The 24,430-nt window shown below is 63.9% G+C and overlaps 2 long non-coding RNA genes across 2 annotated transcripts; both read left to right on the top strand.

Annotated features, from left to right (window-relative positions):
* Positions 1–4,965: 4,965 nt before the first annotated feature.
* Positions 4,966–6,992, top strand: LOC124093282 (uncharacterized). Its single transcript, XR_006851903.2, has 2 exons — positions 4,966–6,089; positions 6,773–6,992. It is a non-coding gene; the product is annotated as an uncharacterized LOC124093282 (long non-coding RNA).
* Positions 6,993–13,774: 6,782 nt separating this feature from the next.
* LOC124080694 (uncharacterized) lies at positions 13,775–15,834 on the top strand. Its single transcript, XR_009225121.1, has 3 exons — positions 13,775–14,510; positions 15,169–15,566; positions 15,740–15,834. It is a non-coding gene; the product is annotated as an uncharacterized LOC124080694 (long non-coding RNA).
* The last annotated feature ends 8,596 nt before the right edge of the window (positions 15,835–24,430 follow it).

The following is a 24,430-nucleotide window of genomic DNA, read 5'->3' as shown; positions in this document are numbered from 1 at the left end:
TCCCACTGAGTTGCTGAGCGCCTCACTTTTGCTGAGGCTGCCTTTGAGCTCACGATCCTCCTGTCCCAGCCTCCTCAGCCCCTGGGAGGCAGGTGTGCGCCACGGGGCCTGGTTGAACCTGATCCTGAAGGAGGGTTTATAGAACCATTTTCTGTAACTATGTGATGGCATGATTTCCAGAGGGGGTGCCCCTGGTTCTGGTTCTGAGACCGGGTGTCCCTGGGTTGCCCCGCTGGCCTTGAACTGCTGCCTCAGCGTCCTGCCTCACCTCCGAGCCGGGACCAGGGCGTGAACCACCTCTTTCTGATAAACAGACAAAGAAGGGGTCGTCTTCTCCACTGTCTACGGGCTTCCTGTGGTTGGGGCCCCCTCTGGGGTTCCCCGTGGTGTGGCCGACATGCAGGAAGGCCACGTGGCACAGGCCCGTGCTGCCGGGCTGAGACCTCGGGCCCGGGATGTGGACACCATTTCTCACATCGGGGGATGTGGTTTGAGCGGCAGGTCAGAGTGGGCCTCCGTGTCATCCTTGTGGTGCACACCTTGAGGCAGAGGGGGTCATTTCTCAGGCCCCGGGTCCCCTCCCGTGACTGGCACCCGGAGAGCAAACCGAGGCCTGGAGGGACATCTGCCTCGGTGGACAGTCAGCGTGACATGGCTCTGTGTGTGTGTGAATTCTGAGCGTGCAGGAATCGCCACGCTGTTCTCAGCGAGCACCGGCCCCCACGTCGCTCCCTGTGCTCTCGGCTTTCAATGCAATAAAGTCTCTGGTTCGTCCGTGAACTGCCATCGGTTCCTCTGGGAAGGGAAAGTGCCTGTGGGTCTCCGGGGGCTGCCGCAGAGAGCCCTGGTGTGCTCTGTGACGGCGGAAAAGTCCTCGGGAACCGCACTTGAGACTGGCTGGATGTCCCCGCGTCAAGATGGGGGGGGCCGGGTGCCAGCGCGTCAGGCTGGACGTTGGCCACGATGGCAGCCAGCCGTGGCTCTGGGTTTAATGAGATGCACACGGAGAGCCGTCTGCATTCAGCCCTGAACAGAAGACGCTTTGTCAGTTGATCTGGGTGGTGAGACCCTGGAGGCGGGCCCTGGACCGGCCAGCCCGTGGCCACCACCCCCACTCCCTTTCCTACCTGAGTCGTTCTGGAAGGGGCAGGGAAATGATGGCATCTGGGTGTGGCTCAGTTGTCATCAAGACCCCGACTCCCGGTTCTGGAGAACGGCTGCTCCCCAGGCCCCATGTGCCGGTGTGGCCTTGGGTTGGACAGAATTTGGGGCTCGCAGAGTTGGCTGTTCCCCTCACGGTGCCCAGGTGACCTCACGGTGCCCAGGTGACCTCCAGCCGACTCACACCAGGCGGCGTCCTCAGATCAGGAGCTGCCTCGAGGCTCCGCGAGGCCTCAGGGGGGCCCTGGGCCTGAGTGTGAGGTCCCCCCACCGGTCGTGGTTATGTATCTGGGGATCAAAATGCCCCCCGGCCGGCCACCATTTCTTGGGGACCTTAGGGTCAGTCCGATGCCAACACCGGGTCACAGTCAACTTACCTACTGGGACCTCAAAGAAGAATTCTGCCTTTTCATCCACAAGTGGCCGTCACCTGTCACCCCCACGGCACGGCCAGGAAAATGCCTTCTCTGGGACAACTGGTTTCCCGTCGCCACACGTTGCTCAACTCTTTATGACCGTGGCCTCGCAGCCTCCCGGGCTTGGCCTCCGAGCTTGGCCTCCGTCCGCACAGAGGGAGCCTGGCAGAGGGAGCCTGGCGTGGCCTTCCCCGAGGCCTGCTCAGGGGTGACCAGAGGGACACAAGGAATTGGAAAGGATCCAGCGAGGGCCGGGAGTGGGTTCAGGGTTTTATTTGTTTAATCTCAGAATTTTAAAGGAACGAGATTTAGAGCAATTAAAAAGAAACAAACCAGTTCACAGCCCAAGGAGCAGCCCGGCAGGGTCCCTCATGTCTAGGAAGGTGTCCCCTATCTAAGGACTTGCCCCCTTTTTGGTGTGGGGTGGGACCCAGGCCTGTGCATGGTACCCTGCGCCCAGCACTCACCCGCCAGCCTCTTCCCTTTCAACAGACGGTGAACCCTGTCCCCACTCAGGGACTGCACCCCACTGCCCACAGCCCCACGGCTTGTTCCTCTACAGCTGCTGACCCTGCATGGACATGTGGCTGTCACATGTCATCCAGAAGTGACAGTTAGGTCACATACTGTCCACCCATCTGAAGCCCGTGGCTGGCCTTAGGGTTGAGCCTGGGTGTGTGTCCTGTGGGTGTGACATGCTCCCTGCCCTGAAGACCCTCCACTCTGCCGTCCGTCCCCCTTCTCCAGTTCCCGGCCACCGGGGACCTCGCTGTCTCCAGCTCGGCCTTTTCCAGAAGGTCCCACGCTGTGCTGGGGTGACACGGGAGCCCGGCAGGAGGAGCCAAGGCCAAGGTCAACCAGTCTCCTGGCTCAGGTGGTCCTTGGTTGGCCTGTCCGCCCGGCTTCAGATACAGCAGGGACTGGGCAGCTGGTGGGGGACGGGGAGGGACTCCCAAAGCCAGAAGCCCCCCGGGGGGGGGCGCAACGCAGGGACACCGCAGGGACACCGTGAGTGGTAGCCGGCTGGAGGCTCCTCACCCTCCATGCGTCCTTCATCCTTGGAGATGGCCTCGGTGTCCACGCAGAGGAGTCTCGAAGGCTGACCATCAGGGCAGGCTGTCCCTGGCGGCGTCTGATTGCGTCTCTCCCTCTCCGACTGGGGTCATGGCCTCTCTCTGAGGAGTGGCAGCTGGCAGAGGTACCGTGACAGGTGATCTCAGGGGCGAGTGACTCCACGGGCCGCAGCGGGAGTCCCACCCGCCCGGTCTCCTCCTCTGCCCGGAGGGTCTCGGTTTCTCCCATGTGTGCCCTGGAGGGTGAAGACCCCCTCTGGAACTCCCGGGAGCATGGTGACCTCGCCATCCCCAATGGGGACATTTTGGAAAAACAGGAAGTGGTGGCACTTGGCAGCCGCTTCATGGGAGGGTGGGTGTCACTGCGGGACGGTTCCAGGGCGTAAAACAGGGCGGAGGCGAGAACACAAACAGCTTTTTCTAAATCTTGAGACCTCCAAGTTGCCCGGGCCTTGAACTTGAGGTCCTCCTGCCTCAGCCTCCGAGCCGCTGGGATCACAGGCACAAAGGCTTCCTAAAGTCGTCCCCTAAGGGGCTGGACTGGCTCAGCACCAGGAAAACGAGGGCGTTGTGCTGTGTCCACCTACACCTGGAAGTCGATGTTGACAAGTATTTAGATAAGGGAGTCGCTCCTGTGACTTCAAGTTCGTGTCTGAAACCAAAGCTGAAGGACCACCCCCCCTTCCAGGAGGGACCTGGTGGGCTGGGCTTCGCGCTTCTGCCCAGGAACCCTGACCCTGGACAGCACAGCCCTCTGAGCCTAGCGAGTGACATCCGCGTCACCGCCACGGTGGCATTGGATCTGCGGGCTGCAGCATCGCGAGGGAGATTGCAGGGAGCGCCCGTCCAGGGACAGCCCCAGGGACAGCCCTCTTGGCAGCTGACCTGCTCCGACCTGGTCTTCTCTCTGTCCTCCCTGTTTTGTGGGGAGCCTCCTCTGTCTCAAGTCTCCGGTCGGGTCGTTTGATCAGGGAGCAGGTGGTGAGCACACAGGTGGCACGTGCCGGCTGGGCGTCCCCACGGGGTCGGAGTGGGGGGACGGGTATCTTCCCGGATAAGGGGGTGTGCCTGCGAGGGGTGTCTGCGGGTGTCTGTTTTGGGGTGGCCCTGTCCCCGGAAGCCCCGGACCTCCAGCGTGGTCACCGTCCAGGGGCCCTCGGGCCATCCTGTGGGGAAATCAGTGAGTCACCGGCAGGTGGCGGGTCTCGTGGGTGTCAGGGTGTCCCTTCTCCTTGCTGGGCTAAGCAGCTGGCCCGGCCTCCCCGCCCACGGCGGCTTCAGGCAGGTGAAGCCAGTGGGGAAAGACTGCTCCGCCTCAGGGGCGCGAGAACCCCCCTCGCTGGGCCTCGTCCCGACCCGGGTCAGCCCAGGTGCCAGGGGGCAGGGGCTCGCCTGTGCCCAGGGCAGCCTGCAGGGACCTGGCACCGCACCGCGGGCGGGAACGGTGGGCGGAGCCCGGGCTGTGCCCGCCTGCCACTGCTCTGTCCCCAGCTCCAGCCCTAGACCCTTTTGCATCCCGGGTCACTGGGTCACCAGAGTGTGCCACCACCACTGCACGGGGCAGGTGACGATTTTTGCACTGATGCAGCCGAAGGCCTTCTCTTTGGGTCCTGGGTAAGAGGAATGAGTGCCTGGGAGGGTCAGAGTCCCCAAGAGCGTGTTGATGAGCCCGCTGCTGTGGTGGCCCTCGCCTGCCGCCCAGCCACTGGGGAGGTGGAGGCAGGAGGACCCCAAGTTCCAGGCCACCTCAGCACAATCGAAGGCCCAGACGGTGTTCAGTGAAGAGAGAGAAGCACTCTTGCGCTGGTTAGCTGTAACCCCCTGTCTGCCCCACCCCACCGCTGTGTTCTGTCCACTTTATGCCAATGGAATCGTGCGGTGATGTCCTCGCGTGTGGTCCCAGCCGCAGCCTGAATCAGGGCTGCGTCCTTTTTGACGCCCAGGTAGTATTCCACTCAGCTGTGGGTGGTCACGCCTCTAACAAGGCCCGGCTTGGGGGGGAAAAGCCGCCGTTCTCCAGTTGCTGTTCATTAGTTGTTCAAAAGTAAATAACGGTATTTGTCACTAAGACTTTCTGTTGTTATACAGCTTCTATATTCTTTTTAAAGTCACGTGATAAACCCAGGTAGGAGCTTTTGAAGATGAAGGGGGGTGTTATCAAGGACTTTGGGGACACCAGGCCGGCCCAGGCACACCTGGGGTGCCCACGCCCCTCCCCTGGGCCAGGTGGGAACAATGAGCGGCCGGGGGCGGGTGGGTCGGGGAGGGCCTTTCCAATAAAGCCTGCCCGGGATTCGAGGGCAGATCCTGGCGGTGGGGAAGACTGGCCTCTGGGAAGCGGCTCTCCTTACTCCAGGTGGGTGCACAGTCGGGCTGCGGGGCGAGGCTCAGGCCCAAACTGCCTGGCTGCGCCCCTAGTTCTGGTGCCGACGACCCTAGGTCCACCTTTTATGGGGGGAAGAGAAGAACACCCCCTGGGCCCCTGCCCTCTCTGGCCCAGCAAGTGCCCCTCCCCCTACAAAACGGCCCGGGCCCTTGGCGGGTTGCGGGAGGCAGCCCAGCGCCCCCTGCAGGCTGCCAAGTGCCCTACGCTGGCTGCACCCTGCCTCTTTATCTTTGGAGACTGGTCTGGCCCGGAGCTTGGATCCTCCTGGCTCAGTGCCTCGGATCCTGGTGCCCCTCTGTCCCCCACTTCCCGAGCCGTTTACTTGGGGTTCCCCAACAGTGAGCCCTGCGCCTCTGGAGAGCCCACCTGACCCTCCAGGGCCGCCGTCCCAGCCCCAGCCCCCTGCTTGCCCTGGTGGTGAGTGGTCACAGGCTGGCGCCTGCCTCTGGGCGTGCTCCTGGGGGCGTCCCCTGGAGCTCAGCCGCGTCCTGGGTCCTTGATCTTTGAGAAATGTCCGCCAGGAATTAGTCAATTAGTAAGCGGGTCTGCGGGTGCCCGGGGCAGTGGCCCGTGTTTATGGGTCACCATCATGGCAGAGTGGCAGAGAGGGTCAAATGGAACACCTCCCATGGCCATTTAATCCCCCAGTGAGCCCTTCCTGGGATGTTCCCAAGTCTTGCTCCTTTTCATGGCTGTGTCGTGTTCTGCTGCATGGATGAACCTTACTTGGTTTATCCCGTCGGTGGGTGTTTGGGCTGTTTCCATCTCTGAGCAAATACAAACTGAAGCGGCTGTGAATGCCCCCTCAGGAGTCCCTGTGCACCCGCTTTCTCTTGGGCAAAAACCTCAGGGAGACTGGAGCAAACGGTAGGTGTGTTCGGCCTTTGAAGCAGCACATTGGTTGCTCTAATTTGCATTTCCTTTATTCCTAGGGCTGAGCCTCTTCTAGCACGAAGCAAATCCATTTTTCTGTGAAGGATGCTCCTGAGCTTCCTTATTGAATGGTGTGTCTCAAGGATGCGCCTCGCTGTTGCCGTTCCATCACGTGATGACGTACGCGCACTTGGTTTCTCTCTGCCTCTTTATTGCTACTTGCAGGTTATGTGGAGCCGAAAGACACTTTGCCTGTAATTTCCACCCGTTTTATTCTGCCAGTGAGGACTCGGGGTGGCGCTCAGTGGTAGAGTGCTTGCTTAGCATACAGAAGGCCCTGGGTCCGATCGCCAGCACTGCAAAGAAATCATCCCTATTTTTTCCCCAATCAGTGAATAAGCCAGAGAGCTCAAGAACGTTTCTGAGGTCACACAGCTAACTGAACAAGGAAGCAAAGAGCCAGTCCTCACTGGCTTCCCCAGGGCTTTCCAACGCTGTGACAACAGCCCATTAGGAGCAGCTTTCTCCCTGTCAGAGGTGCAGAAGGGCCAGCCCTGGGCTGAGACCTTCCCCTGCACAGCGGCTGGCTCTGCCCCTGCTGGCCAGCTCTTCTCTGCCCAGGGGCCATGGCGCTCTCTCCCACGTCCCTAGCTCTGCACCATGGCCATCCCTCACGCTTCAAGGCTTCTCTGCTCTGAAAAGGCCCCGTCCGTCTGTGCTGCCCCGAATGTTCTGGACAAGGCGAGGCCCTCAGGGCAGTGGCTGCCCGTTTGGGGAGGGAGGGTGACCGGGGCGGCCTTGGGTCCTGGTAGGCCCGTGACACTCCTGTCACACCTGTCACACCCACTCTTCCACATTCTTAGGACCTCCAACCTGAAGAGCAAGTCCCGGTGGAGACCCTGGACCTGGGTGAGCCCCACTCTGGACGGAGGAGATGAGGGATGGCCGGGCCTCCCGCGTGCTAGGAGCGCTCCACCCACCCAGCCACTCCCCAGCCTCCGTTCTTTCCTCTTGATTCTCCTGAGAACTTAAAGTGGCTCTTAAAATGAATCTCAGAAATAAAGGGCTTCCTCATCCCGCGGACCGTGGCCTGTGCGTGATGGCCAGCCCAGGGCCTGCCCCAGGAGGGACAGGACACTAGCTGTGGCCTGGGAAACAGGGGGGAGAGTACCGGCGCATCTCCGAGGGCCTGGCTGCGAGTCCTGGTGCTGCGTGACCCCGAGTCCCGGAGTCCCTGTGGCCCTGCCGTGGGGGTCCTTGTCTGGCCGGCCCGGGCAGCCTCGGGGATGTGACCCCAGCAGGCAGCGGGGTGGCCCGGAGGACGTGGCCTCCCCCACTTCCAGACCTCAGACCTGGGACTGCGTGGAGGGCTCCCCTGGGATGCGACTCTGTTGTCTGAAGACGGTGACAGCAAGACGGCCAGGATTTGGCTCAGTGAGACTGGATGGTGGAGGGACTCGGGCCTTGGGCAGAGACGGGGGAGAAGATGGAGGGGAAACCGTGACCTCTGAGCAACCTCCAGAGTTAAGAGCAGGCACTCTGGAACCAGGCTGGGTCAGGATCCCCATGAGCTGTGTGTCTGTGGGCAAGTGGCCTACCCTCTCTGTCTCTCCACTTTGTCTACCCTGGGATGACGCTCACTTCACCTCGCACGGTTGTTGCTGGGGAGTGAGTTGCATGGCTTCGCGCACAGGGGGGCTTTCCCCATGTTTGAGACAGTCTCCTGATGGCAGCGCCATTATCATATGGTGATTTTTATTTTTCAGTCACAAGGAAATCTCTCCTTCGTCAACTGCTTCCAGAGATTCCCAGGCACAGTGACCGTTCCTTTCTGACCCGGGCTGTCCTGGAGCCCTGGACGGCTTCTGCCTGTGAAATGCATTTCATTTCCCCCCTGGCTCCTGGCTCCTCTGGAGGCCCCCAAGCAGGTGGGCCCAGGCGGCTTCTAAGTTTCCAGCCCGACCGTGAAGGTGTCTGAGCTGGGAGCAGGTGTTATTGGTTTCAAAACCAATAAGGGCTGGGGTATCGCTGGGTTGGCAGAGCCGTCCCTCAAGTGCACAAGGCCCAGCACCGCCCCCCCCCCACCCCCAGAGCCCAGCTGAAATGCATCAGCCATGGACGTCCCCCAGGCCAGTGCGTCTAGCTGACTGAGAAAGTTCCTTCCCTGGACACAGCGGTCAGCCTGCACTCCCAGGAACCCAGGGGGCTGAGGCTGGAGGATCACAATTCAAAGTAGCCTCAGCAATTCAGTGGGATCCTGTCAACAAAACGGAAAGGGCTAGGATGTGGCTCAGTGCTGAATGCCCTGGGCTCCACCTCTGGTCCCCCAAAGGCTGTTTATCAGGCACGTTTATTTGGGGGGCGGGCAGAGAAGGAGGCTAGTACCTGAGCCCTGCAGGAGCTCCTAGGTCACCACCACGGGGACTGAGAACCCCGAGTTCAGTAACGGAGGTGCAGGGTGGGGAGTGCTGGAGGTGAGGGAAGTCCTGGGGGGGGGTGCTGGAGGTGAGGGAAGTCCTGGGGGGGGAGTGCTGGAGGTGAGGCAAGTCCTGGGGGGGGAGTGCTGGAGGTGAGGGAAGTCCTGGGGGGGGGAGTGCTGGAGGTGAGGGAAGTCCTGGGGGGGGAGTGCTGGAGGTGAGGGAAGTCCTGGGGGGGGAGTGCTGGAGGTGAGGTAAGTCCTGGGGGGGGAGTGCTGGAGGTGAGGGAAGTCCTGGGGGGGGAGTGCTGGAGGTGAGGGAAGTCCTGGGGGGGGAGTGCTGGAGGTGAGGGAAGTCCTGGGGGGGGGAGTGCTGGAGGTGAGGGAAGTCCTGGGGGGGGAGTGCTGGAGGTGAGGTAAGTCCTGGGGGGGGAGTGCTGGAGGTGAGGGAAGTCCTGGGGGGGGGGAGTGCTGGAGGTGAGGGAAGTCCTGGGGGGGAGTGCTGGAGGTGAGGGAAGTCCTGGGGGGGGAGTGGTGGGGGTGAGGGAAGTCCTGGGGGGGGGAGTGCTGGAGGTGAGGGAAGTCCTGGGGGGGGGAGTGCTGGAGGTGAGGGAAGTCCTGGGGGGGGAGTGCTGGAGGTGAGGGAAGTCCTGGGGGGGGGAGTGCTGGAGGTGAGGGAAGTCCTGGGGGGGGAGTGCTGGAGGTGAGGGAAGTCCTGGGGGGGGAGTGCTGGAGGTGAGGGAAGTCCTGGGGGGGGGAGTGCTGGAGGTGAGGGAAGTCCTGGGGGGGGGGAGTGCTGGAGGTGAGGGAAGTCCTGGGGGGGGAGTGCTGGAGGTGAGGGAAGTCCTGGGGGGGGGAGTGCTGGAGGTGAGGGAAGTCCTGGGGGGGGGAGTGCTGGAGGTGAGGGAAGTCCTGGGGGGGGGGGAGTGCTGGAGGTGAGGGAAGTCCTGGGGGGGGGAGTGCTGGAGGTGAGGGAAGTCCTGGGGGGGGAGTGCTGGAGGTGAGGGAAGTCCTGGGGGGGGGAGTGCTGGAGGTGAGGGAAGTCCTGGGGGGGGGAGTGCTGGAGGTGAGGGAAGTCCTGGGGGGGGGAGTGCTGGAGGTGAGGGAAGTCCTGGGGGGGGGAGTGCTGGAGGTGAGGGAAGTCCTGGGGGGGGGGAGTGCTGGAGGTGAGGGAAGTCCTGGGGGGGGGAGTGCTGGAGGTGAGGGAAGTCCTGGGGGGGGAGTGCTGGAGGTGAGGGAAATCCTGGGGGGGGGAGTGCTGGAGGTGAGGGAAGTCCTGGGGGGGGAGTCCTGGGGGGGAGTGCTGGAGGTGAGGGAAGTCCTGGGGGGGGAGTGCTGGAGGTGAGGGAAGTCCTGGGGGGGGAGTGCTGGAGGTGAGGCAAGTCCTGGGGGGGCCTGGGGAGGGTGCCAGCAGGTGCCAGCAGACCCCTGGCCTCCAGCCCCTCACCCCCATTCTCTGAGGACTTGGGCCTGCAGTTTTGGAGACCCCCACCTCTGGGAGGGTGCCCCCCCCCCCGCCGTCCCCCCCCAGCGGAGGGAACAGGCCTGAGCAGAGAGCTGGCTGGTGGCCTGGAGGCACATAGCAGGACTCTGGGTGCCACCGAATGGGACACTCTAACATGCCGATGGGCAACTGTGTGTTCCGATGTCGCAGATTTAGAAAACCAGGGCCGCACGGTGGCCCTCTGCCCCGGGGACAGGGAAGCGGCTCCCTTCTCCAGGGGGGATCCCCCTCGCTCCCTGGGGTGGGGACAGCACTGCGCTGGGCGCTTCTGATTGGCTGGAGCTTTGCCCTGGAGCCTCCCCTCACCCACGGGCTGAGCGCTGTGGGGGGGAGCGGCCGGAGGGTGAGGCTGGGGGTCGCCCACGGTTGGGTTGGGGCTGCGCTGCTCTGGGCGCTGGCGGGAGGGAGCCACCCCGGGTAAGGACGCCTGGCTGTCGCCTGCCCGGAGCAGCAGCACCCCGTGCCCTTTCACCTCCCGCCGGAGCTGGGTGTCGGGGGTCAGAGCTCACGGTGGAGCCTCCTTCCTGCATCCTCCGCGGACTGGGGCGCTGCGGGACCCGCTCTCCAGCCTGGCGCGGGCAGAGGGGCGCAAGGGGCGTGCCCAGCGCCCGAGGGTCTCCTCCGTGGGGCGTGCCCAGGGCCCGAGGGTCTCCTCCATGGGGGAGCTCCCGAGGGTCTCCTCCGCAGGGCCCCTGAGGGTCACCTCCGTGGGGCGTGCCCAGCGCCGAGGGTCTCCTCCGTGGGGCGTGCCCAGCGCCCGAGGGTCTCCTCCGTGGGGCGAGGGGAGCTCCCGAGGGTCTCCTCCGTGGAGCGCGCCCAGCGCCCGAGGGTCTCCTCCGCAGGGCCCCCGAGGGTCTCCTCCGTGGAGCGTGCCCAGGGCCCGAGGGTCTCCTCCGAGGGGAGCTCCCGAGGGTCTCCTCCGCGGGGCCAGGCTGCGCGCGAACCTGCCCGGGTCTATTTACTGCTGTGGTCTCCGGGGCCACCTCGCAGCGCCCGGCGAGCTGCACCCCTGAGCCACAGCCCTGGCCCCTTTCCTGGTTCTAAAACTGTAAAAGGAAGAAGTTGACTTTCATTTATTGGGGCGCTGCGGGTTTAACCCGGGGGCTCTGTCGCTGTGAGGTGGCCGCCCTCGCCCGTTGCCCAGGCTGGACTGGAACTTCTGATCCTCCTGCCTCGGCCCTGAATGGCTGGAGATGAATTTTTAGAGGGTGTTCAACCTGATGGGGATGTGATCACAAGGAGGACCTGAGGGGCCTCTGGCCTTTGAGGTTCACTTGCATTTCATCCTGAAGCACATCTAAACTGAAGGCTGTATCTTCACTGTAAGTCTCCCTCTGCCTTTAGGTGTCCCCCATCCGGTGTAGACGGGGTCCGGGTTGTTCTGAACACGTTGGGTTTTCCCACAGCTGACTGACCTCCAGTTTCCATAGGAGTCAGGGTGAGATGACCACTGGCCCTGGCACTAGCAATATTTCAAAGGCTCAAGAAGCCCCATGTGGCTGCGGCTGGACAGGGCAGGCTGCTGGAGGGCTCCTCATATTTCAGCATCTGATGCTGCCCGGCGCGCAGTAGGCAGTGGGCTGAGTAAGTGAGTGAACCCTCACCAGAATGGACACCTGCAGAAGTGGACCTGAGTCTTGTTTCGTCTCCTGGCTGCAGAGATGACCTTGATTTCAGTCCCTTCCCCATCTCTCCTTACAAGTCAGCAAGAGGACGGTGAAGACGGACCACCCCCAACCCCGTGGGCTCCGCGCCTCGCTTAATCCACCAGGGATCCATCATGAAATGGCCTTTGTTTTCCTGAAACTCTTTATAAAATTAAAATGTGCTTCTTAAGGGCTTGAGAATGGAGGGCACAGACCTGGTTCGGGCAGATGGCTCTTGGGACAGGTCCCCTCCGAGAGGTCTTGGCAGGTCCAGGCTTTGGCTTTGGCCCTAAACCAGAGGCAGCGGTCCCCACCGAGCAGAGGCCGCACCTGTGCTTCGATTGTCGATTTGGTTCCCAGGGGCTGCGCGGTCAGACGCTGAAGGGAAGCGGGAAGAGGATTGGGCCGAGTGTGACTGAAACGCGGTTCTATCTATTGATACTTGAACGCAAAGAGGGTTTTGTTCCCTGAGCCAAAGTATCAGGGAGAGAGGAATTCCTGCCCGAGATCACGCCTCGCTCAGTGTTTCCCAGGGTCCAGGTGAGATGGCAAGGGATGCTCCCCCAGGGTGGGGAGGGGCCCAACAGGCTGGCGCAGGCTGGGCGCTTGGGAGGAGGGAAGCTGTCGCTGAAGAGCCCTGGTGTGGACAGGCTGCGCTGACCAGCCGTGAGTCCCCCGGCAAGCTGCTCAGGGTCTCGGTGACTTTGTCTGTAAAAGGGGAGTAATGACGGCACTTCCTCGGGGACTGTGCCGTCATTACTCCCCTTAATGAGAGATTGTGAGGCGCAGGGCCAGGGCCACGTGGCTGGGTCACTCGTACCCTTTCAGCCCTTCTCGTCTCCGTGGGACCAGGTTCTCTCCCAGAAGCTGGAGGATGAACAAGTCAGCTTAGATAATCTGTTCTTATTCTTTACTGATTTTTGTGCTGGGATTGAACCCAGGGCCTTGAGCCTGCAGCCAAGCCCTCCACCAACTGAGCCGCGTCCCCAGCCCTAATGACAGCTTTTGACAAGGGCTCCAGAGGGGTGCCGAGCTGGACAGGCGGGGGCCTCCTCCGGACACGGTGGGCACCCTGGGGAGACAGGCTTGTGCCCTGGCTTGTGTCACCCGGGACGCGGGCAGCGGGGGGATGGGCCTGGGGCGGGCAGAGCTGCCCTCCTTGGCGGGAGGGCGAGAGTCTCGGGGTGTGGCCGGGCAGGCAGAGGCCAGTTCGTGGCGGGGACTTGGTGGGGCATGTGGAAGACGGGCGGCTCGGCAGCCAAGCTGGGAGCAGTGGGGCCTTGCGTGTGTCGCACGGGGGTGAACCCAGGGGTGCCCTCCCACTCCCCAGCCCGCTGCGTTTTTGAGACGGCCTCTCGGTCAGTTTCTGGGACTGGCCTTGGATTCGTGACCCTCCTGCCCCAACCTCTTCAGTCCCCGGGGTTACGTGGGCCTCTGGGGCTCGGGGTGCAGCTCGGGGGCAGAGCCCTTCCTACATTCAGGAGGCCCCGGGTCCCGTCTCCAGCACCGGGGGGACCCCATCTGGCTGCTGGGGGGTGCCTCATGGACACAGAGGGTAGGTGGGAGGGACTGCAGCTGTCCAGGTCAGAGAGGAGGTACGCTGCCTGGGCCCACGGCCACGGAGGTAGAGGTGTGTGAGTGGACAGGTGGGTGGGCAAATGGATGAGTGGACGGAGCGAGGGAGGGCAGGAAGGGCCCGTGGGCAGAGGGCGGGAGGCCCGCGTTGCTGGGGGCCCTGAGGACGGGCGCAGAGGGAGGAGGGCCACAGACGCCCAGGTCACCGGTGGAGCTACGAGGAAGTGGGGCCAGCAGCCAAGACGGGGACGAAGGCTGGGCCAGGCGTAGAGGGCACTTCTGCCCCTGTGAGAGCCTGCGTAGCTGGTGTCACCTCTTGTCCCTCGGTCCCCTGGGTCCTTAATGTTCTCTTCCAGGAGCAGGTTGGTGGCCCTTAGGGCACGGTCCCTGCCTTTCTGGCCTCGCCTGGTTGCAGACCGTGGGCTGGACGGGTGCCTCCTGCATGGATGGTGTTGGCGCGGGCAGGTGATGCAGCCTCCAGGGACGCCTGGTCCCACCTGTGTCCAGGAGCCTGACCCAGGAAGGGCAGGGGGCGTGGGGGAGGGCAGCTCTGCAGGGGGTGACCCGGGGCACCTCAGGGCCGGCCAGCTCCCAGGGAGCCGAGCTGGGAGGGGCCAGGGCTGGCCGGCAGGGCCTACAGGAGCAAAGGACAGACCCAGCGCCTCGAGCCACCCCAGGCCCAGGCTCGGTCCTCGGTCCTCGGTCCTCGGGGCTGCAGGTGGACAGCCCCTCACCAGCCGGGGACACGGGGCATCTTAGGGCAGGTGAGAGAACCTCCCCGGGCGGATTCCTCCGACGGAAGCCTCTCTGAGGTGTGGTCACGTCTCGGTGAAACTGAGGTGAACGTCCGTCCGGCCCAAGTCTGCAAAGGGTGGCCCCCCAGTCGGGTTTCACTGTGCTCTCCCGGCCCCAGCAGATTCTGGCCCCTCTATCTCCCAAGTCGGCTCTTCCCCCGAGCAACCTCTAGCTGGCCAGCTTCAGGCTTTGTCCTCTACAAGGGTCGGGGACTAGCCCCACTCCTGGTGCATGCCCAGCAGGCAGTGTGTGAGGAGCCAGACTCCCAAGGTTCGAATGCTGGCTGTGTGATCTTGGGTCCATTAGTCAACCTCTCTGAGCCCCAGTTGCCTCCTCTGTAAAGTGAGGAAAATAAGGACTACCTACTTCCAAACTGGTTACGAGGTGTGAGTGAGTCAACGTAGATCAGTGGTTCTCAGCCTGGATAGTTGACCCCCTCCTGAGGGACATTTGGTCCTCCTGGATGCATTTTTGATTGTCACAACGGGGATACGTACTGGGACGCAGTGGTAAGGCCGGAGAAGCTGCTGAACCTTCCTACGTGCAGAGCAGCCCTACAACAGACCCCCGAGGTAGTAAAGCGCCCCGACTGAGAAACCTGGTGTGTAAAGCGCTCGCTCGGAAGGGGCCCAGCCCAGACGGCACTGGCCAACACCCGTCTCCTGGTACGACGTCGGGGTGCTAAGCCGGGGACCCAGTGGGAGCAGGGAGGTGGGAACCAGGGAGCCTACGGACAGGGCAGGTGCCGTTGGGGGCCCTCCAGGGTCAGCTGGACCCCCTCCCGTGGGCACCGGATACGCCTGCCCCTTTCCCCCCAGCACCAGCCTGCAGGGGCCCTGCGGAGGGAGGCGGGCGGGGCCTCCAGGCTTGGTCATCCTGGACGTGCTTGGCCCGTGCCAGACGGCCTTACGGGAGGGTGTTCCGGGGCATCTGGGAGGCCACCTTGACAGTGGGGAGGCCAAGGGGAGGCCACAGCCCTCAGAATTTCCAATCTGTTAACCCAGAGAGGAGTCCCCCGAGGGGACTGGTGCTCAGCAGGTGAGGACCCCAGAGAAGATGGGCGAGTGGCGCCGTTTGGGCTGTCGGAGGTGCCTTGGTGGGTCCAGCAGGGGGACAGGAAGCCTCAGGAGGGGGTCAGGCCGCTCCAAGGACAGACGGGGTCAGATCTGCAGGTCCGTGGGGTGGGAAGTTCACACCAAGGTCCCTGGACAAAGAGGTGGTCAGGGCTGGAAGCACAAGACCTGGCCACTGGCCCTTGTGTACGGGTGAGGTGCTGGGTGCTGGTCTGGAGGAATGTGGGCCGACTCGCTGGGGGCTCCCCAGGGCTCCCGACGTCCTTCCACGTGGAAGTGCCCACCATGTTCTTCTGTCCACTCTGACGACGGTCCAGTGTTTCTTGGGCGAAGCCTCGCGCCCCACAGAAATGGCCTTCTGGTTTGCCTGAGGTCTGTTTGGAGCACTGGCTGATCAGAGGCTCTGAAAAGGTTTTGTGTTTCCGCGTAGAGCGTGGGATGGGGTCTTCCTGGCGGCTCTGAGTTGCCTTGGGGGTTTTAATTTTAATAGTTTGCAGTACTGAACCATGGGCTTGTGCACCCGGCTACATCCCTGGCCCTTTTGATTTTGAGACGGGGTCTTGCTAAATTGCCAGGGCTGGCCTCAAACTTGTGATCCTCCTGCCTCAGCCTCCTGAGTAAAGACATGGCTTCTAAGCAAGAATTCAGGTAAGAAGTGGTCCTGGTGATGTTGAGAGGGAGTCATTGTCCGGGAGGACTTTGTGTGTGGTGTGGAAGATGGAACCCAGGGCCTGGGGCGTGCGAGGCAGGCTCTCTACCAGGGAGCCTCACCCCTATCCCTGGGAAACATCTTGATGCCAAACAGAACTGTGTCGCCCCAGGACTCCCAGCAGGGTGACGGGGACCATCGCTGGTCTGGACCCTAGCAGAGGAATTGGATTTTGGACAAGGTGAGTGACCATCGGCCACTGTGAACACATGAAGCCGTGGAGCAGTGGTTCTGTGTGACACTCGGGTGGCCACAGGACGTCATGCATGAGTGTAGACACCCAAAGTGGCCCCCATGCAAACCTCGCACGTGGCGTGACAGTGATGCGCCATCACTGTGGGGTCACTGATGATGACAGTCGGCCACTCTGGGAGGTGTAGGCCAGGGAGGGGTTTGGGTGAGGGCACAGGGAGGCGCGTGGGGAGTCTCTTGACTTCTGCTCTGTTGGCTGTAAAAACTAAATGCTGTAAAAAACGGTCACTTTTTCTTTTTGTGTGGAACCCAGGGCGCCACGTGCTGGGCAGAGCTCTCCCGCGGAGCTGCATCCCTGGCCCTCAACTAAGTTTTTAAGAAGCTGCGTTGGCTGTTGGCTGTGTAGGACGGCGAGCGAGCGCCCGCGCCCGCCTGCCCGGCAGGAGTGCTTCTGTCTGCAGAGTCTTTTGTCGCAGTGACCCGGTCCCCAGCGCGTTGACCTGAGGCCTCTGAGGCTTCTCATTGGCGGTGCCGCTTACCGCTCGCTGACAAGCCTCGCCATCTGTCTGTAGTGGGCGGTCAACCAGACTTCCAGGGCTTTTTGGGCAAACACAGACTGTCCACGCCTCCTGTGGGGACTGTGGCACCTGGGTGTCGGCCATCTGCTGTTGGAGACGCCGGCATCCAACATGAGGACCTAGAACCTTCTGTGTGTGGGGAGGGTTCTCCTGCCTGGCACCGACCTGGGCCCCAGAACTGGTCTGCGGGTGGGTGCCGGTGAGGTCCTGGGCTGTCCCGAGTGGCCACCTGCTCACGTGCTCTCTGCCTCAGCTCGGGGACTTCCAGGTGACGTCTGTCCCGGGGTCCCAGGTGGAGGTCCTGACAGAGTCGGAGGTGAGGACGGCTGGCCGGGGGCCGGGTGTGTGGACCCTGCAGTGTCTTCTGAGGGCTGCTGGGCTCTGGGGGCTCCCAGTTGGATGACCCCCGCAGCGGGGCGGCACCATCTTGGACTGAAGCTCAGAGAAGTGCAGCTGTGGTGTGGCTTGTCCAGCACCAGACCCGACGCGGAGGAGTCGTGTCCACGCTTCCCACCTGTCCCCCCACCTGTCCAGACTTCACGTCCACCACTGGCCCCTTGGACGTCACCCTTGAGAAGGTTCTGGAAGGCCCACGCGGGCTTGTGGTCTCCCCTCCCCCGGCCGGCGAGGGCCTGAGACCCTGTCCTCTCCCGCTCCCAGCGAAGCCCTCCTCTGGCCGTTCCCAGGCCTCCCGGACAGTGGGCAGCCGCAGCCTGGAGACCACCCCGTCTCCCCAGGTCCCTCTTCCTTTCTGATTGCAGATTCATTTGTTAAAAAATAAAGGCTTTGTCCGGGAAGACTGGGAAGGGGAGCCGCCAGGGGCAGACGGATCCGCTGAGAGGCTCAGGGAGCGTCCCCTCCCAGGGAACTATTGTCCCCAGCCCCTCATCAGAAATGCTAAGTCGGTGTCGCTCGGAGGAGGCCACGCGACACTGCTGGGCTAGAGGGGCCGGGGACTACCTGGGGAAGGACAGGGACCGCCCAGGGGTGGAAGTGGGCACCTCTGCCTCCCGGGGTTCTGCCTTGCCAGCCAGTGGGGTGGGGGCCTGAGCAGCCCCCTGTCTGGGAACATCTGGGAACATCTGGCTCTTGCTCCATCAGGGTGCGGCCCCCTCCCCTCCCGTCCAGATGGTGACAGGACTTCTTCCCGGGGCCATGAAGGCTCTGGGCGGATCCTGGTCCCAGCTCCTCCCCCGGCTTGTCTGGTGACCTCCATGAGTGGCTCCCCACCTCTGGACAGGACCCCTCCCCTGTGTGGTGGTGACTGGCCTGCCGGGTCCCGTCTCCTCCTAATGAGGGGGGCGCGGGGCGCCGGGCACTCCCTGTGGGTCTGCAGGGCAGAGAGCCTGGCCGTCCACCTCGGGGTTCCCTATGAAATGAACAGGTGTCCACTGCTGTGTCCTGCTCAGGGAGTGACTTGGGAAAAGGAGTGAGCCCCCTCGGTGGCTGAGGGGGCCCGAGGCAAGGCAGGGAGAGCGGATGGGGGGGGGCCCCCCGGGGAGACGTGGGGACAGGACGAGGGGGGGACCCTCCTGGGGAGACGTGGGGACGGGACGACGGGGGCGGGGGGACCCTCCTGGGGAGACGTGGGGACGGGAGGGGGTCCCTCCTGGGGAGATGTGGGGAGACGTGGGGACCGGGTCGGGGGTCCCTCCCGGGGAGACGTGGGGACCGGATCAGGGGTCCCTCCCGGGGAGACGTGGGGACCGCGTGGTTTGGGACGGAGCTTGTCTGGGTGTGCTGTGACTCGCCACCTCGCAGGTTAACCTCTGGATGACCCGCTAGGGAGGGCGCTGGTGACCAGCCTGCTCCTCTTGGAGGACCTGTCTCTAGGCAGATGGGGGAGTCCAGGGGGAGCCTGGCCCAGCCTCCATGACTCTCTGGTGCCTTCAGTTCAAAGCAGTCAGTAGAGCAGGTGTCCAGGGTGGCCTGGCGGGGACGCTGGGGACCTGTGGAATGTGGGGGTCCTAGGAAGCTGTTTTGTCCCAGTGGTGACAAGTCTGGGGAGGCTCTGAGCAGTCGGCTGCTTCCCTGCCCAATTGAGGAGGGGGACACAGCGATTTGGGCGCAGTGGGCTGCCGGTGCTCCCTAGGGCTCGCTGCCTCGGGGTCACGGCGGTCTGTGCCCCTGGGGTCTGCCGTCTGTGCCACTGGGAGGTGGGGACACTGCAGGGCGGGCCGCCACGTGTGCCTCCCAGGTCCGTGTGCAGAGGAGGCTGGGGTGAGCCCTGGGGGCTCTGATGGAGCCGGTTCTTATTTCCGGGCGTGGAGCGCGGGAGGCTGCTCCGGGAGGCTTAGGGGCTGGTGGCCTGGGTTCGAGTCTTGCCCTGCCACATGCCCGTGTGTGACCCTCAGCCTGACTTTAGTGCTCTGTCCCCTACCTTCCTTGGCCAAGGGGACGGTGACGGCCCTCCTCGGGGCAACAGAGGCTCACGCGGAGTCACTAGGCTCGTGCAGGGAGGTCCTGGCTGGCCCTCGCGGCTGTTTGGCCGTCCCCCTCCCTGGTCTCACTTTCCAGTTTGTTTCCTGTGGTCAGCCAGAGTCCAAAAATAGACAGCGGAAAATTCCAGAAACCAACAATTGGTAAGTCGTCAGCTGTGTCCTGTCCTGAGTGGGCAGGATGCGACCTCACGCGTCCCGCTGGGCACGGGAGCGGTCCCCTGGCCCGGCAGGTCCACACTGTACGGTGGAAGGCTGCCCAGGTTCTACTTGAGTCCGACAGGTTCACCTTCTAGGAGCCGGGCCTAGTCTTAAAGATGCTTTTGGGCACTGAGGATGGCACCGGGCACTTTACCACGGAGCTGTGTCCCCCGCCAGTCCTCTCCTTTATTTCTTAATTCGGCCCAGGACCTCACTACGTTGCTAAGACTGGCCTCGAACTTGTGATCCTCCCGTCTCAGCCTCCTGAGTCGCTGGGCTGCCGCACCTGGCCTGTGCTTGATTTACAAGTCAAACTTAGAGCCCATCTGTGGTTTCCAGCCTCCGCTGGGGTCCTGGGGTGTCCCTGGTGGACGAGGATTGTTTGTGCGTGACCTGGCGATGGCGTCTTACCCAGGACCTCGGCGGAAGCCCAGCTCTGCCTCTTTCCCTGGCCTCCCTCCCTCCCTGGCCTCCCTCCCTCCCTGACCTCCCTGACCTCCCTGACCTCCCTGACCTCCCTCACCTCCCTCTCTCCCTGACCTCCCTGACCTCCCTGACCTCCCTCCCTCCCTGACCTCCCTCCCTCCCTGACCTTCCTCCCTCCCTGACCTCCCTGACCTCCCTGACCTCCCTGACCTCCCTGACCTCCCTCCCTCCGTGACCTTCCTCCCTCCCTGACCTCCCTCCCTGACCTCCCTCCCTCCCTGACCTCCCTCCCTGACCTCCCTCCCTCCCTGACCTCCCTCCCTGACCTCCCTGACCTCCCTGACCTCCCTCCCTCCCTGACCTCCCTCCCTCCCTGACCTCCCTCCCTCCCTGACCTCCCTGACCTCCCTCCCTCCCTGACCTCCCTGACCTCCCTGACCTCCCTCCCTCCCTGACCTCCCTGACCTCCCTGACCTCCCTCCCTCCCTGACCTCCCTGACCTCCCTCCCTCCCTGGCCTCCCTCCCTCCCTGACCTCCCTCCCTCCCTGACCTCCCTCCCTCCCTGACCTTCCTCCCTGACCTCCCTCCCTCCCTGACCTCCCTCTCCCTGACCTCCCTGACCTCCCTGACCTTCCTCCCTCCCTGACCTCCCTGACCTCCCTCCCTCCCTCCCTGACCTCCCTCCCTCCCTCCCTCCCTGACCTCCCTCCCTCCCTGACCTTCCTCCCTCCCTGACCTCCCTCCCTCCCTGACCTCCCTCCCTCCCTGCCCTCCCTCCCTGGCCTCCCTCCCTCCCTGGCCTCCCTCCCTCCCTGACCTCCCTGACCTCCCTGACCTCCCTCCCTCCCTGACCTCCCTGACCTCCCTGACCTCCCTCCCTCCCTGACCTCCCTCCCTCCCTGACCTTCCTCCCTCCCTGACCTCCCTGACCTCCCTGACCTCCCTGACCTCCCTCCCTCCCTGACCTCCCTCCCTCCCTGACCTCCCTGACCTCCCTGACCTCCCTCCCTCCCTGACCTCCCTCCCTCCCTGACCTCCCTGACCTCCCTCCCTCCCTGACCTCCCTCCTTCCCTGACCTCCCTGACCTCCCTCCCTCCCTCCCTCCCTGCCCTCCCTGACCTCCCTCCCTCCCTGACCTTCCTCCCTCCCTGACCTCCCTCCCTCCCTGACCTCCCTCCCTCCCTGACCTCCCTGACCTCCCTGACCTCCCTCCCTCCCTGACCTTCCTCCCTCCCTGACCTTCCTCCCTCCCTGACCTCCCTCCCTCCCTGACCTCCCTGACCTCCCTCCCTCCCTGACCTCCCTCCCTCCCTGACCTTCCTCCCTCCCTGACCTCCCTCCCTCCCTGACCTCCCTCCCTCCCTGCCCTCCCTCCCTCCCTGACCTCCCTGACCTCCCTCCCTCCCTGACCTTCCTCCCTCCCTGACCTCCCTCCCTCCCTGACCTCCCTCCCTGACCTCCCTCCCTCCCTGACCTCCCTTCCTCCCTCCCTCCCTCCCTCCCTGACCTCCCTCCCTCCCTCCCTCCCCCCTCCCTGCTGACGGTACCGGGCTGAGCTGCCGTGACCCTCTGCCGTCCCTGGCTCCGAGGCGCAGGGCGAGTGGGCACGTAGACCCCGCTCCCTCAGGTGGGCAGTGTGATGTGGGTGCAGCGTTCTGAGCTCCGAGAACCCTGGGCCACCGGCTCTGGGGGCAGTGGCCACCACCCGAGGGGGGCAGTCGGCCAGCCCCAGGAGGGTCCTCGGTGGCTGCCCTCACGTGGAGCTGGAGAGGGCCCTGAGGTCGCCAGCAGTGGGGGCAGCTGCGATGGTGGCCGGCGGCCTAGGCCAGGGACTGGCCACGGGCCCTGCCCTCAGAAGGCGCCGGTGGGCAGCTGCCTATACCCTGAGGTCAGATATCCTGGCCCCTGGGGCTTCGCAGGCCGCGTCTTGCTGACACCAGGTGCGTGAGGTGACTTGGTGGCGGCCACGTGGAGTTGAGAAGACCCAGCTGGGGGCAGGTCCCCGTCAGTGGACCCCTGGCCGGGTGGGCGGTGGTCCCCCCTGGGCCCGGCTCCAGGTTGGCACAACTGCAGCAGGAAGCTGGCCTGGCTGGGCTCCCACCCCACTGCCCTTTCTGTGGCTTTGGGTTCAGGCCACCGCAGCCAGCCTGAGACAAACGGGACCCCGGGAGGGAGGCCGGGAGGTCTCCAGCCCAACAGCCAACCCAAACACGGAACCCGAGGGCCGCGCCCTGAATACCGCCCTTTGTTTCCTTGTGAGTTTGTGGACACGGGGCCCCCAAGCTTGTCGGACCTTCAGGCAAGGGCAGAAAAAGCCCCCAATACCCTTTATTGGCCATCGCTATTAAAGTCCCAGCCACTCAGGAGGCTGAGGCAGGAGGATTGGAAGTTGGAGGCTAGCCTCAGCACCTTAATGAACGTGTCTCAAGATGAAGTCGGGAGTGGAGCTCGGTGGCAGAGCACTTGTCTGACTCGTGGAAGGCTCTGGGCTCCGTCCCTTGCGTTGGGAGAGACACACATGCCAGTCAGTGCCAGGAGCTGGGACTTCAGTGGGAGAAACTGGACACCATCTTCCTGGGTCCTGTGACACCTCAGGAGCAGGTCCTCTGGTTGTCCCACCTCCTCTGTGACTGCCTGGAGTCAGGGTGGGCGAGGTGACCCCGCGGTCCCCCTGTGCGGGGTGCCTCACGTCCTGCTCTTATCCCAGACCTCAGAACTGTTGGTGGCCTGGTGGCCTGGTGGCCGGGGTCCAGGGCCTTCGTGGGAGGAGCTGAGGGCTCTGGCCACGCTGTGCCCTTCAGAGTCCCGGAACTGCTCAGGGCCCTGCTTGCTGGCTGGCGCTCGGGGCGGGGCAGGGCGGTCTTGCGGCTGCCCCAGGTCCCCCGTGAGGGATGGATGATGGTGCCTCATTCTGTTTCTGTGATGGTGACTTGTCCCGTGGGGGGGAGGGGGACAAGTGCCAAGGAGGAGATTAAGTGGGGAGGCTGCAGTTTCCCACGAGGCAGAGCAGACAAAGAGGCCGTTGTTCCTCCCAGACGCACTGGGGCTGGCGTTCTAGGCGAGGTCCCCTGGAGCCCTCCTGGCGGGGGCTGAGGCCAGGTGCTGAGGCCGGGTGCTGAGGCTGGGGGCTGAGGCCAGGTGCTGGGAAGGGCGGGAGTCCCACTGCTGCGAGGACGTGAGGAGCCACCTCCAGGTCCCCGAGAGAGACCTGCAGGCCTGTGGGCTTTTCCAAGGCTCTTAAAACTCTGGGACCTGACAGAGTCGCTCAGGGCCTCGATAATGTGCCGAGGCTGGCCTTGAACTTGCGATCCTGCCGACCTCCGCCTCGGCCTCCTGAGTCACTGGGATCATGGGTGTGGTCCACCGTGCCGCCTCCGTCAGTTCTTATGGGCTTGAACATCAGTGACTCCTGACGGGGCGTCCGCGTCGGTGTGGCGCTGCCTGACAAGAAGCCCGTGAGGTTTCCCAGAGCCCCCGTCCCATGTCCATCGGGGCCTCAGGAGTCGGGAGGGAGAAGAGCCTTCCCCACTCTGGAGGCTTCCGAGAGCTGGTGCTCGGAGAGTTCTGCCCTGGCCACCCCCTCCGTCTCTACCTGGAGCCTGGTGCCCAGATGGGCCAGGGCTCAAGGTCATGAGAAGGACAGGCCCGTCCTGGTCACCCTGGGACGGTGCTGTCACCAGCACTGTATGGACGAGCAAGCTGAGGTCACGGCCACTGACAGATGGGGTGGGAGTCGGGGGTGGGGGCCCAGTCCACCCCCTGGACCAGGGGCTGCCTTTGGCCCTGAGCCCCAGGGGCCCTCGCTTGCGGCTCTGACGAGGGGACCACCCCTCCCATCACCGTTTCCCACTGCAGACAAGGGACGGCTCCGCTAAGTTCTTGACCTGGGCAGGTGGCACTGGCCTGTAATGCCAGCAACTCGGGAGGCCGAGGCTGGAGATCCCAAGTTGCAGGGCAGCCTCAGCAGCTCAGTGAGACCCTGTCTCAGAACACAAAGGCGGGGGTGTAGCTCGGCGACAGCTGGCCTGGCCTGCGGAGGGACCTGGGTTCCCCTCCTGGGGCCACAAGATTAAAATCACAAAACGGAAGCCCCTCCGTGTGCAGGGCCGGGGGTTAGAGGCTCCAGCTGGAGGCCACTGGCTGCAGTCGGACGCCTCCTGCCTTCAGGGCGTCCTCAGCCGCGTGTTGGCCTCCCTGCGTTTTGGTGGGGCCCGTGGGAGCTCGCTGGGTGTCCTGGTCACTGTGCAGGCTCCGTCTGGGGCCCTGCGTTGTCCTCCCCTGGTGCGTCCGGGCCGCCCTGTGCCTCGCCTTGCATTCCTCGGGGCATCTGGAGGCCGTCAGGATGAGGCTCGAGGCCTCGGAGCCCCGGGTCACCTTGGTGATGCCTCCGGCAGCCCCTGGATGGTGTCCTGTGAGCGAAATCCTCATTTTGGTGACATGCAGCTTGTCTTTCTGGCCGGTGCCTTTGGTCCCCAGGGTCACTGTGCCTCTGCCTGCCGCAGCTCTGCATCCTCAGCTCTGAACTGAAGCTGACCGGCTGGGTCAAGGCCTCCAAGTCTTGAGGAGGAGGCTGCTCTGCTGGCCCTGCAGGGCCCCTGGGCGGCTAGGGCACCAGCCAGGGCCCGGGCCGTCCTGCAGGGCCGAGGGGCTTCTGCCCTCCTGGGCGCAGCAGTGGGCGGGGCCTCTGGTCGGTTGGGGGCTTCTCTGCACCCCTCCCTGCCCCCCCAGCTGGGCCCCGTCCTCCCTGCTCCCAAGGAGGGAAACAAGTCTATCTTCTTTTTGCCAAATACAGGAAAACACGGTGGAATCTGCTTTTCCCAGGGACGCTGGCTCCTCTGCCCTTCACAAGGGGACACGTGGAGAGACCAGGGCTCGTCACACCCTGAGGCGTGTGTGCACCCAGAGGCCCTGCACACTCAGGCTGCGAGGGACACGGTGCCCGGGATGTGCACACTCAGGAACACGC

This window comes from Marmota monax, unplaced genomic scaffold (assembly GCF_021218885.2).
Source record: "Marmota monax isolate L192 unplaced genomic scaffold, Marmota_monax_Labrador192_F-V1.1 WCK01_AAM20220418_F8-fsc00035, whole genome shotgun sequence".
NCBI classification, from domain to species: domain Eukaryota; kingdom Metazoa; phylum Chordata; class Mammalia; order Rodentia; family Sciuridae; genus Marmota; species Marmota monax.
Note: the sequence above shows the minus strand (reverse complement) of the source record. Positions and strands in the feature narration are given on the sequence as shown.